The 16,073-nt window shown below is 48.2% G+C and overlaps 1 protein-coding gene across 4 annotated transcripts in view; it reads left to right on the plus strand.

Annotated features, from left to right (window-relative positions):
- The window catches only part of SYCP2 (synaptonemal complex protein 2), a 2,783,385-nt gene that overhangs the window by 2,594,954 nt on the left and 172,358 nt on the right, over positions 1-16,073 (plus strand). The window lies entirely within an intron of this gene.

Raw genomic sequence — 16,073 nt, forward strand, 5'->3', positions numbered from 1 at the left:
TGCTTGTAGTGTTCCTGTGTCATCCCTTAAGCATGATCCATCTACAAACAAATCTCCCTGTGCATCTTTCAGGTCTGGGCGTATTTTAGTATGCCTATCTATTGCCAGAGCACAATCATGAAAGGAATCATCTGAATCAAAATCCTCCAGCTCATGCTCTGTGGGGAGCAAGCATGCGGGGTTCAAAGTGGTACATCTCTTGATAATAATGTGTGGTGTCAAGAGTACTAACTCATACCTGGTGAGGCGTGCATTCGTTAGGTGTTGCGTCTTGGTAGATGTCAGAAGGGTATCCACGGCATGTGGAACGTGTAGTACTAATGTGTGTCCTAATACTAAGTTGTCTGATTGTTCCACAGCAAGGGCCGCAGCTGCCACAGCTTTAAGACACGGTGGGAGCCCTGAAGCCACTGGGTCTAGCGTGGCAGAGTAATATGCCACTGGGCGGTAGAAGGCTCCGTGTTTCTGAGCCAAGACCCCCAAAGAACATGCACTCTTTTCGTGGCAGAATAAGTGGAATTCTTTGCTATAATCTGGTATTCCTAATGCTGGTGCATCCTTTAATCCTCTTTTCAGCTCATTGAAGGCTTTCTCACATTCTTGTGACCATGGGACAGTATCAGATATGTCTTTGTGCGTTAGAGCCTGTAGTGGTTTTGCAATGAGAGAGAAGTTTGGTATCCAGTGACGACAGTATCCTGCAACCCCCAGGAACACCCTAACTTCCTTCTGAGTGCGGGGTCTGGGAAAATGTGTTATTGTCGATATTCTGTCTGGCAAAAGTTTTCTTGTTCCTTCTGTTAACTCATGGCCTAAGTACTTCACAGAGGTGAGGCAAAACTGTAACTTCTTTGGGGATACTTTGTATCCCTTTAGTGCTAAGTGGCATAGGACAGCGATGGTGTCCTTCACACAAGCCTCCTTTGAAGGTGAGGCCAATAGCAAATCGTCAATATACTGGATAAGTGTGGACCCCTCCTTCAGTACCAGGGAGTCTAAATCTGTTTTTAAGGCATGTGTGAAGATGGATGGTGACTCTGTATAGCCCTGCACCAGCCTTGTCCAACAAAACCTCTTTTGTCTGAAAGTAAAGGAGAAGAAGTGTTGGCTGTCAGGGTGGAAGGGGATGGTAAAGAAGGCGGAGCTAAGGTCCATGACGGTGAAGGTGTTTGCTGTCACTGGTATATTAGATAATATTGTTGCTGGGTTTGGGACCACTGGGAAAGATGGCAACACTATTTTGTTCAATTCTCTCAGGTCCTGAGTGAATCGATAGACAGGGGCCCCGTTCGGGCCCTTGGAGGCCTTATTATTTTTTTTATCGGAAGAATAGGTGAGTTACATTGGCTGTATTGAATCTCCCTTAAGATTCCTTGCTTCAGTAGGTCTTTTATCACTGGTGCGATGCCCTCCTCCCCCTCCTTTGAGATCTTGTATTGTGGCACTCTTGGGAGAACTGCCCCTGGCTTCAATTTTATTTGCACCGGTGGGTAGTTCAATACCCGCCCTACGTCATTGGCGCTTGTTGCCCAGACCTCCGGCGGCACACAATTGCGTAATTCTAGTGGTATTTGGAGGTCGGTGCTGGCAGGAGTGCATTTCATAAAGGCTTGTATCATTAAACCGTTTGCCTTGCTCTCTAAAAAGACCCCCGTTGGTGAGCAATGTATGGTGCATTGTAATTTGCATAACAGATCTCTCCCCAGCAAATTCACGGGGCAGAACCTGCTAAGAATAAATTGGTGGTGCACTGTTATCGTGCCTACTACAAACTGTAGTGGCTCCGTAAGGTATTCTGTAATCGGTTGGCCAGTCATGCCTACTGCGGTTATCGTAGTCCTAGAAAGTGGAGCCTCGGGCGTTGTTAGTGCCTTCAGCATTGATCTTTGAGCCCCTGTGTCAATTAGAAATGGAACAACCCTGCCCAATACCTCTCCTTCTACATATGGTCCGGATTGATCTACTGCTATTGCTGGTGCTATTATCACGCAGTTTCCCACTTTCAGGCATCCCTAGAATGATGCTTGGGGTGGGGGTGGTGGCCAGTCATTCATAACTGGAGTCCATCCCTCCCCCCCTGCCCATTGTTGCTGGGACTCATTTTCGTGTGGCGTGTTGTCTCTGTACTCTGTGTGCCGAGTGTAGTTGGCGTGCTGGTGTCTGCCCTCTTGCCCGCTGTTCTGTTGGTACCTACTGTCCTCGTTTCTTTTCTTTAATATTGGACAATGCGCTTTCCAATGATTAGGGTCCTTGCAATAGAAACATGCTGTTCCTTGGGGTGGCAGGGAGGTTAATCTGCGGGGTAAGGAAGGTGTCCTACCGGTCTGCTGTCTTCCTACGCCTCGCCCCCCTCCTCTGCTCTTTTCCCTACCTCTGTTGTTGCTATAAAACCGTTCTTGTGCTACCATTAACCTCACTTTGTCTTTCTTTAACCTTTCTGTCTCCACCGCCTGTGCACTAGACTGGAAATCTGAGCAGTATTTAGCAGCTGAAAGCACTTTTTCTATAGGTTCCTGCTGCCAGCAGACAAAAGAAGTTTGCAAGTGTGTTCTGATAGGTGGTGCAAGGCCTTGTACAAATGTAGTTACCAGAGCCGGCATTGCATCTCCCATAGGATTTTTCAATCCACTGTTCTGCCTATATACTTTCAGGAGACGGTCAAAGTATGCATTCACACTTTCATCTTTCTCCTGTTTAGTATTCGTGATTTTGCTCCAATCAACCCTATCTTCAGGTACCTTTTCCTTCAAATGTTCCACCACCTTTCTGTATAACTCATCTACTTCCGGTCCTGGCATCCCACCCTTTGCCCTTTTTGGCTCCACATCTGGCCAGCCCACCTTCCTTTTACACTCTTCCCAAAGGTCTTTTGGGGTGATGATGTTGAATAGGGTGTCAAGGTCTCTCCACAGTAACCCTCCTAAGGCTGACATTCTGCTAAGCTCTTCATACCATCTACCTGGTTCTTCTCTTAGCCTGGGAAACTCTCTACTGAAACTGCTGATGTCCTGCCTTGACCATGGGACATAAACATATGCTAAATCGTTTGGCGCACTGCCAGGTGGTGGCGGTATCTCCCGTAGGGGCATGATGAGTGATGGGACTTCTGTTGTGGAGGCTGTGGCGATGGAGTGGGCAAGGGAGTGGGCTACGTCAATTACTGCACATGTATGTATTAGCTGCTTCCATTGTTGTAATTTGTCTATAGCATATTTAAGCGTGTCCTGCAACTTAGACTCCTCCCATGTTATTAAATCCGAGTCTGTGAATCCGAATTTTCCAACTTCCCAATCATATTTTTCTGGTAGTTGGGCACGACTACCTGCAGTTGTCTGGGTGTCGGCTTGCTTAGCATATACTAAGTGGGCCTGGGGTGCTTTGTTCATTAACTCTGCTCGTGCTAAGGACAGTGTTTTCTCTAAGTACCTCCTATGCTGTGTTTGTATAAAGGAGTCCACAGTTAGTGAGCCGTCCACAAGCCGCTGTAGTAGCGCTTGACAATTTAAAGAATCACTTTTTAACATCAGTTTTGGTGAATTTGGGTTTGATGCTGAAGCTCCTCCAAACGTTCCTCCCAAACTGCCTCTTCTTTTGTTCTCTGGAGCGGGCTCTGTTTCTGTCAAACACTGCTCTAGTGTGGAAATATCGTGTTCTGTGTGATGGACATATGTGAATGCATCCCATATTAGCGAGTGCCACTGTTGTTTGCTGAATGAGTCATCTTGTGATTCATCCTCAAATAACTGCTGTCATGGTCTGTCTATTAGTTTAGGTATTTTAACCGCTTTTTTAACACATTTATTTAGAACACTGCGTTTCTTCTCGTTGTAATCTGAAGCGGCTCTAACCGCTATCTCTCTCATTAATTTCAGCGTAGCCAGGTCTTGGATAGACTCCAATTCTAGTTTTGCAACCTTATCTTTCAACGCTCTGTGTACAAAGGTTATTGCTGCGTCTCGTTCCCCGGGAGTTAGCTCAGCGGGTTCTTGCTCAGGTGCATGCGGCGGTGCATCACCACCCAGGCATCCCAAAAGAATATTCTCTAGGATTTGGTCTACCCCTGCCTCACCTTCTTCCTGCTCATTTTCTTTAACTTGGACGCATGGGAATGTACCTACTACGTCTAGCTGGTCTTTTCTCCATCTCCCCTCCAGTTTTGCCTGTAATACTTTCTTTTTAATTTCCATAAGTTCACTGTGGACCTTTGATTTGACTGCGCTTGTTGAACGCATCTCGCTCAACACGGAGTCCCAATTATGGAAAGCCTCCCACTCCAAACTTCTAATCTTTTTTCCTTTTAAATTTAACATCTGGCGCAAGTATGACAATTTTGCCATGTCATATGTGCCATTACATGGGAACTGGAGATCCGGGTTTTTAGATGTGAGGTCGTGCCACTTGTGTGTGTACGTAATTGAGCTTAAGCCTCTTTTTATGGCCACATTATATGCAGGTGAGTTCTTGGGTGGGGCTGGCTGAGCCGTATCTAAATTCTTTTTACTGTTTCTGTTACCCATTGTTGAGTTGTGGTGTGTTCTGTGTAGCGGCTAGTCCTAAACGCTGTACAAATAACTGTTCACGTATACCAGACAGGTGGGTTGCAGGGTGGACTTTAACTTGACATGGTAACATGTGATACAATAGGTTGACAGAAATGCTTCATATATATTTCAGCCACACAGTATTTGCAATATTGCAACAAGAAAGCCATACATCAATCGCCCCAACAGTTCATGTAGTGCCAATTCACCAAAGCTATTTCACAAGGAAGAAAGAAGCCAGATCCTGGTTGTATATTGGGCCTTGATGGCCTGTGAAATAAGTAAGATAGGAAAACAGACCCTGTCTGTGGCTGTGCCACAGGGTGCTGACATTCAACAATAGAGCAAGAGTGGTGAATTGCTTCGTGCAGTTCAGACAATCACATAAAACATCTAGGACAAATTCTGGGGATCCTACGCGGCAGCGCTGTAGAAAAAACCCTGTATGCTGAGAATGCGTGTGAGTCTGTGGTGCTTAGTCCCAAAGGAGTAAGGGGGATACTAGAAATCCTTTTTAGTTTTGGAATTCTAGAGACGTCCCTTCAATCGGTCTTTACAGCCAGTCACCTATTAGAGGCCAGAGAGTATTATGGACGGGGTGCCTATTTGGCAAAGTTGGTTAATGGGTGTGTGATGTAAAGGTCTTTTATCAGATCTCTGTCAGGTAGCGTTCTAATACCCAGAATAGATGACTAGGCTGGCCAAGGAAATCTAGAACCTGGTACCAAGTGAAAAACACCCCACGTACCTAACAGTATTTGGCCACTAAATAAGCCAAACACATCACCAGGACACAATAAAAGAATGCAATGAACCCTAAAATTATTGAAAACAGAAATACTGGTGTACCAAGCGTCACACCCCCCTCTTCGTGCCGAGAAATATCCCGAGGCACGAACCTAGAACCACCCTGGCCCCTCAGAGGACGTCTCCAGGGGGAAGGTGGAGGCTGAACCCAGGCAGGGCGACGGGCGTTAGCCAAAGAGCCAGGAGCGCCTGGAGCGTTCCTCATAAATGCCCAAATATTAGGCCAGCGGCGCGCGTGCGATGGTGCTGGACCCAAGTCAGAGCTCATCAGAACAAATAAAACAAAATCACAATCAACACAAATACACAGTAGAAACAAAATCTAGTAGCCAACCTGGCCACCCATATCGCGATACCTAACAGGCACAAACACTATGTGCCAATCTGGGGAGCAAAACTGCCACGCCCTAAAACGGCGAGCTACCTGCTACCACCCACAGGGTAGCAAAACTGCCACAGCTCAGAATGAGGGGCCAACTGCTACGACCCAGTACCGGAGGGTTAAAGTCCCCCCCCAAGTGTACTCACCGGGCTTCGTCCAGTCTGTTAGAGCATACCGACGTCCGCTGCACCCAATGGGAATGGTCTGGCGAGGGTATCCCGCATCCCAGCGGCCGGTGACTCTCTGCGGCGGGGGGGGGGGGGGGGGTTTGCAGACCTTCGCCCTCAATGGCTGGCCCAGGGCCCACTGATGTGAAATCACCAAAGAGTTACTGCCGGCCAGGAATCCTGCAGAAGCTTGCCGTCACCAGCCAGCTAGGGAACGCAGGGGACCAAGGCCAGACCCTATAGGAGAGAAAAAAATGTATGTGAGAAAAGGCAGCGGACTTCAGGTAGCAATCACAGAGGCGAACACACGCCCGTGACACAGAAACCAAGAGAGGTCAACAGCACCGAGAGCCGGAGAAAAGGAGAGAGGGAGAGAGCTAGACGGGAGCTACTTCCTGGGTCGTGTGGTGGCAAAAACAAACATAAACCATCAGAGCCAGGACCAGCAGAACGAAGAAAGTTATCAGAAAAGGGACCACGAAAGACATGGGGTCTGAACAAGTCATGTAAATATCCCCAGGACACAGACACACCTCGTCAGCCATAGAGAGTCAAGAATAAAAAAAAGAAAAATGTCAGGAGAGGTAGAAACACAACACAAGCGTGCCGAGAGCGAAAAGGAGCAGGACGACACCAAAGACAACGGAAAGGCCACAAGCGGGCCATCCACCGGATCCGGCCCCCTCCAGCTACCAACCAGGTCGGGGAGAGATAAACAAACAGAACGGTATCACCTCAAATCCCGCCCTTGGAAGGGTGCCAAAAGGGCCCGATCACCAGTGTCTGCTCCGTCGGTGTAGCCAGTCAGTTGTAATGGGCCCGCAGCATTCTCTCCACCAAATGTAGAAGCTCAGTAATTAACTGCAAAAGTAAAAAGATCAATGACAACAGTAAAATAAACAATTCGCTCTCAGCATGTTTAGGTTGGCAAGATTTATTGGGAACCCAATTAGAAACAATCACAATGCAATATACGTGCACACGGAGACCTCAGCAAAGCTCACTGAGTGCCCAATTGGTATGACAGTGCAGAGACATTTTATAGGTATAAGCCCCCACAGAATGGGCATCATAGCATACGTAATCTGGATCAGGCTATGACCTGCTGGACCAATCAGTGAAGTGCACATGTGGTGTGATACCCTTTTAAGGCTCGAAGTGTGCCTATACCCTAATGTTACTGCCCACGTGTCATCTACAAGAGCAGAGTTGGGTTTTTCCCTAAAGGTGAAATCTGTGTCTCTGGTGTACGTGGACTTGGCACGTAGGCCTGCAGGTCATGTCGACATGATTTACTGAAAATGTGGCGTGTTGCAATAGCAAGCTGGAAGCTGGCAGGTTTGTTTTCGGAAGCCTTGCGTTGCTTGCACGTTGCAGCTGACTGACATACAGAATGGAGCGTGCGACCATTTTGTGGATTTCAGCTTGTGTCTTTCATTAGTAGTTCAAAGAAGACTATAGGCCTGAAATCATATATATTTGGTATCATGGAAATGTCCGCCTCGTCAATTCCACCATCGATGGGACAAACACAAGACCTACGCTCCGTCGACGATAAATCTTCTCGAATCCCGTCATCGACGAGTCCTTCAATGGATATTACACCTGAGTTAACTTCCCCAAGTAGGGTACAAAAACTGCCTCCAGCGCGTCTTTTACAAGATGAGGAGTCGGATGAAGAAGAAGATAGCTGGCAGGCTACAAGTCCGTCTCAACTAGTGGTCAAGTGCCAAAGTACGGATGAGGATGACCATGCCGTTGAAATTACCCAGGAGCATACTGTTCAGACATATGCAGACTCAAGTTACGCCTATGGTATGTTTACCAGCGGCTATAGTGTCTGATTTGAGATTCTTAATACAGGACTATAAGCAACGATTCCCTGAGTCCTCGGCTCCAGCGGAGAGGCAGGCGCCTCCAACAACAAGGTCAGCTGTGTCTCCACGGCCCAGACCATCACCATTGGTGCTTCATCAAGAAAGGGAGCACGTTCAAGATCCTCCATCATCTGAGGAGGAGGAAGAACCACATGAAGAGGGGGAGATTCAGGATGACGTCTCCCATCATGATGACGGGATGATTATATTATTTCTTCTCCAGCTTCCCCGGAGCCCACAACATTAGGTTCTCCTCCGGCGGACATAGGAGGGTTCCACAGTTTGATGGAGAGGGCAGCCAAAAGGTTCCACATAACGATGGAGTCTCAGGAAACGGATTGTTTCCTTTATGATTTTAAGGAGCCACTTAGGAGGACAACCAAATCTATTCCGATCATCGAATACATTTGGAATGAGGGTCTACAATTAATGCAGACACCAGCCTCAGTTTCAGCGGTGGTTCCAAGACTGGACAAAAAGTACAAGGCCCCGGCATCGGCGCCAGCCTGTCTTACAGGACACCCCAAACCAGACTCTGTGGTTACACAAGCGGCGCAGAAAAATTCCAGAAATCCTTCCTCACCGTTAACAGCCCCGCCAGATAAGGAAGGCAGGAAACTAGATAATATCGGAAAACGATTCTCCACCACATCGGCAATGACAATAAAGGCGGCGAATTCAATAGCGCTGCTAGGAAGATATAACAGACAATTATGGGCAGACATTGCTCCGTACATTTCTGACCTGCCGGAAGACACAAAAGAAGAGGTTCCAGCTTTACTTCTAGAAGGTCAGTCTTCGGCCTCTGAATTAATAGACTGTGCTCTAGACGTTGCCATGACTGGTTTCAGACAACTAGCAGGAGCAGCTGTATTGCGTAGGCAGGAATGGCTCAAGTCTACCTCCTTCAGACAGGAGGTGGTACAATCTAAGATCCTGGACATGCCATACGATGGGAAACAACTGTTTGGCGCTAAAATTGATGAAGCGCTACAAACAATAAAGAAGGACACAGATACAGCGAGAGCACTTGGCACGCTGCAATTTAAGAACCAGTCCTTTCGTGGGAACAGGGGCAGAGGCCAGTCCTCTTGCAGAGGCAATTATCAAAATAGATCCTCGTATTCGTATGGACAAAACAAGTCTCAATACCAACCACGCCAACAGCAACAGAGCAGGCAGTCCTCTTTTGGAAGGTCCAACTTTCGTGGAAAGCCCCAGCGAAAACCCACTGGCGGACGCCAATGACCTATTACTACAGCCAGTCCATCCTTCACCTCCTTCTTTCAAACTTGGAGGAAAACTGACCCATTTCCTCAACAATTGGAAGAGGATAACAACGGACCGGTGGGTCCTCCAGTTATTTCAATTCGGCCATTCTCTAGAATTCGAACTTATACCTCCTACAACCCCTCCTCGCCCTCTGCCCCACAAACACCTACGATTGCTCCTTCAAGAAAATCTCAATCACGCTCCAACAAGCATTTACAATTCAATGGTTTCGCCTTTGGAAAAGTTAGAGCTATTGGCATTGTAAATGACAAACTTTGTATTTATGTGTTGGTTTTGTCATTTACATTGCCATTAGCTTAATCTCTCGCAATGTGAGACCTATTGTACCCTACGGACGAGCTCAGAAGACAGCAATTACTACCACACACACACACCCAGAGCCACATACACACACACACCAAGAGCCACACATACACCCAGAGACACACACACACCCAGAGACACACACACACCCAGAGACACACACACCCAGAGCCCCGCCACACACACACACCCAGAGCCCCCCCACACACCCACCCAGAGCCACACACACACACACCCACCGAGAGCCCCACACACACACACACACCCAGAGCCACACACACCCACCCAGAGGCAGGGCAGCCCACATCTCACTTCTTACTGTTTGAACGATAGATCTCACTTCCAATGGCTAGCCTCCATTTATGGAGCTAGCCAATGGAAGTGAGAGGCGGTGAGAGGCGGGACTTTTGTCCATAATGTGTGTCCATAATTGTGTAAAGGACAGGGGACTAAGGGAGTATGAAGGGATGCCTCAGTCATGAGGTACCTCCTTTTTACCACATGGTCTCTGCATCGACTTAGAAACCTTGACTTTACATTTCCACAGCTGAGCTTACTGCAAGTCTCACACTGTGCAATAGGAAAAGTTTAGCGAGAAAAACAACCAGCAAAGCATAGCTGCCAAGGTATCAGATTCATAGTGGGACATTTTCATAATTTCAGTGCAATTATGAGTGATATTTTAACGACTATCGGTGACACTTTCTGGAGAGCAACATCAAGCATTGACGACGAGGGAAACATATAAATATCAGACATTACACCCATTTGCATGTCAAGATTGTCTGAATTGTACTGTGTGAGCTACCAAAGACCATTCATTAAAGGGTGTGAGCCATCTAGTGAATGATGTCGCAATAGGTATCAACATCCAAGCAGACGTCAAAGAAAGAACATTTTGGAATGCTTACTGGTGGTGTTGGTTAGTGGTGGAGGAGAGGCCTGTTTGTTTCTCTTCAGAGGATGCCCCTTTCAGAGAGAACAATCTCTCAGCCAAGCAGCAGCTCTACAAAAGTGATTAGGAGGCAGGGGTTAATGTTCTTGTTTTTATCTGCCTGTAGAGATGGTCTTGTTTTGGCAGCTGTATTAAGTTTATTTGCATTATTATATCAAGTTATATGAGAGCATCGGCGAAGCTGAAAGAAGCCTGGTAAATGTGGCTTGGATTCTTGTGATATATTGAACTTGTTTTAAATCAAGTCATGTCTCAGGAAGGCATCAGAGGGGTTCTTTCACTGGGAAAGTTTCCCTAATTTATGTGAAAAGTAAAAGCCATGGCATTATTCCCTTACAATAGCTAAAAATATTACTTTTTCCATGAATAACATTTCTCATTTAATTCTGAAATTGCAAATGCGACACTCCCTTTTAGAGTTGTGCTGAATCCAGTGGCTGGAACGGAACCTACTAATGATATCAGTCCAGTCCATTCCAGGAGCAAGGACACACAAGCCCGCATTTCAATGCCAGAGGATGTTAGTCACAAGCGCCTGACCCCTAAAGAACTCTGACACGACGAGTGCTTCACCCCAGCTTTAATGTATCCGCTGCCCGTTTAAAAATGCTTCCCATTTGCAGAAATCCTAACAGGCGACGCACCAGCAGGTACAATCCACCTACTTCCTTTCGACTCACTGCTTGGTTCTTATTGGTGAGTGAATATATGCGGCTCCTGGAAGAACAGAGCTCTGCGTTTCCGAGTCTGAAGGAAATGATTTAGGCTGCCATCTATCACGCCAACTTCACTTGGAGCGTGACTCTGGCTGTGCTACAACGCTTGTGACTCCAGTCAGTCTTGGGTGCACTTTCGGTAACTGAATTTGCATGGCGCGACTGGGCGTCAAATGTATTGCAGCCGGGACGGTGGCCGGGGGGGCAGTGGCGCGGGCGGCACATGAACAGCGGGGGGGGAACGAGCATACGGACAGGGGGGGAAGGGGGGGGCAAATGGACAGCGGGAGGGGGGCGGGAACGGGCAAACGGACAGCGGGAGGGGGGCGCACTCACCTGGACATTAATCCGGCAAATGATCAAAACATGGCGTCGAAAAAAAAAAATAACATCCGCCCACAGCCGCATGACGTGCTAAAAGGGGCAGGATGAGAAAAACATCCCCGGAACGCCCACGAATCGCCTCGGACCATGATTGTCATATCTCACTTCCAATGGCTAGCCTCCATTTATGGTGCTAGCCAATGGAAGTGAGAGGCGGGACTTTTGTCCATAATGGTACACAAAAGTTTTCGCCTTGCGCGAAAGTCTGCTTGCGCAGCTTTCGGCGAGGCGAAACCTAAAAAGGGGCAATAGAGCGAGTTCCATCAACCCACAAGGGAAGAGGATTTTACTCCCGCTTCTTCCTCATTCAAAAGAAGGAGAAGAAATGGAGGCCCATTTTAGACCTCAGGGCGCTCAACACATTCTTAAAGAAGCAATCGTTCTGCATGGTCACGATTCAGGAGATCCTGGGCCTGCTGGAGGAGGGAGACTTCATGACGTCTTTGGACCTACAGGATGCATACTTTCACGTCCCAATCCACAAGAATCACAGGAAATTCCTACGATTTGCAGTGGCAGGCCAACACTATCAGTTCTGTGTCCTCCCTTTTGGTCTCAAGTCTGCGCCCCGGATCTTCACCAAGTGTCTCTCCCCGGTGGCAGCATTCCTCAGACAGCATGGCCATCAAGTCTTCCCGTATTTGTACGACTGGCTGGTGAAGGCACCATCCAAGGCAGGCGCGATCACATCCTCCAACGCCTGTCTCAATCTCTTCAAGAACTTGGGTCTTACGCTCAATCAAGACAAGTCCACCTTGCATCCCTCTCGGACCATTACCTTCCTCGGAGCGACACTAGAATCAACAGCGGCGAAGGCTTTCCCTTCTCAGGAGAGAACACACAAGCTTATCTCTCTGGCCGCATCAGTGTCTTCGAAGAAGACTTTGACAGTCCGGACCTTCAAATCCCTCTTGGGAATGATGTCCTCATGTATTCTACTCAGACCACACTGTCGACTACGGATGCGTCCGCTCCAGGAAGCTTTGTCCAGGCAGTGGACACAATGCATGGGATCGTTCGACGACCGCATAAAGATCACACGGCAGATCGTCGAGGCCTTACTGTGGTGGAGGTCGCTCAAGAACCTCTCGCAAGGGCTGTCGTTCCTGCTTCCGGCGGCGCCCCACGTCAATTCTACGGACGCCTCTCTGGAGGGTTGGGGAGCAGCCCTACAAGAATTGAGGATCAGCGGCAGATGGTCACCGCAGGAGACACAACTCCATATCAACCTACTGGAGTTGAGGGCAGTCTTCCTAGCCTTGCAGTCCTTCTTGCCAAGGATCAAGAACTCCCAAGTTCTCGTCAGGACCGACAACACTACGACGATGCACTACCTGAACAAACAGGGAGGAACGCGTTCGCTAACACTCTCTTGCGAAGCGCAGAAAATCTGGAACTGGCTCATTCTCCACAATGTTTCGTTGAGAGTGGAGTACGTCCCAGGGAAGGACAATGTCATCGCAGACGCCCTAAGCAGGCAGAAGTCTCCTTACACGAATGGGAGCTAGATATGGCGACCGCTGCTCAGGTCTTTTCAAGATGGGGAACACCGCCAATCGACCTATTTGCGACCAGGGAGAACGCCAAATGCCAAAACTTCGCAAGCTGGCATCCCCAACCAGGGTCTCTCGGAAATGCATTTTCCATCGCATGGCGCAACATCTTTGCGTACGCATTTCCACCATTTCCGATGATACCCAGAACCCTCAGGAAAATTAAGGCGGAGCCCTGTACTTTAATCCTGATAGCCCTATTCTGGCCGAGACAACATTGGTTCACGGACCTCCATCGCCTGTCACTGCAGCCGCCAATACGGCTTCGTCAGCATCCCTCTCTACTCACGATGAGCAACAAACAGATTAAGCACCCGGATCTGAGATCTCTCAGGTTATCGGCTTGGCTCCTGAGTACCGAGAGTTCAGCAAGTTAAACATCCCGCAGGATTGTAAGGATGTTCTAGCCAGAGCACGAGCGGACAGCACTAATAAGACTTATTCCCTGAAGTGGAAACGCTTCTGCATCTGGTGTGCGGACAAAGGTTTACGTCCTTTCGCCGCCTCCCCAGAACAAATATTACCATACTTGCTTCGTTTGGCGCAGTCGGGCCTTGCCCACTCTTCCATAAAGGTACATTTGGCGGCTATCTCACGGTTTAAAAGGACACCTAAAGAACCCTCTCTCTGGTCTAGTAGACTGGTGAAGCAATTCCTTAAAGGTCTTTATAGATCTTTTCCTCGACCTCGGATGGTCCCTCCAACATGGCATCTAAATGTGGTTCTTAACCAACTAATGAAACACCCTTTCAAACCCATTCACAAGGCAGACTTGAAGTACATTTCGTGGAAGACGGCTCTACTCCTGGCACTTACTTCGGCAAGGAGGGTCAGTGAACTGCAGGCTCTTTCCATCCAAGACCCCTTCCTGCAGTTTAGAGATGACAGAGTTATTTTAAGGACCAATCCGAGGTTTATTCCTAAGGTCCCCTCGGACTTCCACTTGAATGAGCCTGTGATCCTCAAATCATTCTTTCCAAATCCCAGTACTGCAGCTAAGAGATCGCTGCACTCATTGGACCTTAAAAGATGTCTAAAATGTTATAGTGATAAGACCAAACATTTCAGAAAATCTAACCAGCTCTTCATTGCCTTCAGTAGGCCTAGAAAGGGTCTACCGATTACAAAACAAAGCATCTCCAGATGGATCTCTTCGGCAATTGCCTTCTGCCACGACAAAGCCGGACATCCATTGCAGTCTAAAATCAGAGCGAACTCTACAAGAGCCATGTCGACTTCTATGGCACTGTTTTCAGGAGTGCCAGTCCTTGACATCTGCAGGGCGGCAACGTGGAAGTCGCCGCATACCTTCACCAGGCACTACTGCCTGGAAACAGAGCTGATGAAGGATGCAGCAGTGGGACAAGCAGTGCTACGCCATCTATTCCAATAAGGTGAGCCTTCCTCCATCCCTCCATCCTTTTCTGGTATGCACATTTCTCTGTTACTTCTTCTGATTGATGTCTATTGATGGTTCATAGTCGTATGATATGTATTATCTAATGACTTGTTTATGATGCTCCATCAGAAATGTGCACAATGTATTGCTTGCTACTCTGATTCAGGCATGTGAATCTGTTATGTTATATTATGTTATGTTAGCTGTTTTTGTACCGCGCACAGCTGCCCCAGCAGAGGGGCGTCCTGGCGCCAAGAAAGGTATACACAACATCGCAAAAAGCCGCAGAATCAAGGATTTTTATTAAAAAGAAAGGTTTTAATGGCACGTCTGAACTGGAGTAAGTCTTCCAAAGCTCGAATTTCAATAGGAAGAGAGTTCCACAATTTTGCGGCTACTACTCGGAAGGAGCGGCCGCCCGTCCTACTCAACAAAAAGCGTGGAACAACAGACAGATACTGACCCATCGATCTCAGGGATCGAGAAGGGACATAAGGGGTCAGTAGATTCATCAGTATAGGAGGGGCCGTGCCTTTTAAAATTTTAAAAGCCAGGCAAAGCACCTTGAACTCGATCCTCCGAGCAACCGGTAGCCAATGAAGCGCCTGCAGTGCTCTTGAGACTGAACATCGCCTAGGCAGTCCTAATACCGCTCTTGCTGCGGCGTTCTGCACTCGCTGCAGCCGCATGAGTTCCGCCTGGTTCGTACCTGCTAGCAGAGCACTGGCATAGTCTATCCTAGATAGTACTGAGGCCTGGACCACAAGCTGTCTCGTGGGGGCATCGAAAAATTTAAGCACAGGTCTAATGCCCCTGATAATGCCAAAACAGGAGGCAGCCACCCTTTTGGTATGGCAGGTGAAACTGAGGGTGGGGTCCAGCCAGACCCCGAGATTTTTTAACTCCATTACGGGAGAAGGGATCATTCCTAACTCACGAGGCCACCAGTTGCCATTCCACCATCCAGGTTGCTTTCCGACCACCATGACCTCTGTCTTCTTAGTGTTCAATTGGAGACAGTTCTGATTCATCCAACTGGCCACCGCACGGAGCCCCTCGCAAAACTTGAGGGCCTCCACAGCTGAGTCCCCACTTAATGTGACCGCCAGCTGCGTGTCATCCGCATAGGAAACCATTTTCAGGCCCCAGCGTTTGACTACCGCAGCCAGCGGTCTGACGTATATATTAAATAAAGTGGGGCTCAAAGATGATCCCTGTGGGACCCCCAAAGTGAGCGGGTGAGAGGTAGATTTACCTGGTGGGATCGCAACCTGGAAAGATCTGTCGGAGAGGAAGGAACGGAACCAACACAAAGCGGACCCCCTGACGCCTGCTTCCTCTAACCGCCGCAACAAGATCTCGTGGGACACCGTGTCGAACGCGGCACTCAGATCTAATAACAGGAGTGCCGCTGTTCGTCCGGTATCCAGCACGGAGCGCAGATGTTCGACCATAAACAACAAGGCAGTCTCTGTGCTGTGGCCTGCCCGAAATCTATTTTGAATCTATGAAAGACACCCATAATACTGGATAAGAAATGCGTTACTTACCTGTAACTGCAGTTATCCAGTATTGGTGTCTTTCATAGATTCACATGCAACCCTCCCGCCTCCCTTGGAAGGACTCACCTATCTCTCTATCAGTGCTATGCCTACTTAGCTTGGTGCCTACGAAAATCTGAGAGACTGAGGCTCCT

The sequence above is a fragment of the Lissotriton helveticus genome, chromosome 7, assembly GCF_964261635.1.
Source record: "Lissotriton helveticus chromosome 7, aLisHel1.1, whole genome shotgun sequence".
NCBI classification, from domain to species: domain Eukaryota; kingdom Metazoa; phylum Chordata; class Amphibia; order Caudata; family Salamandridae; genus Lissotriton; species Lissotriton helveticus.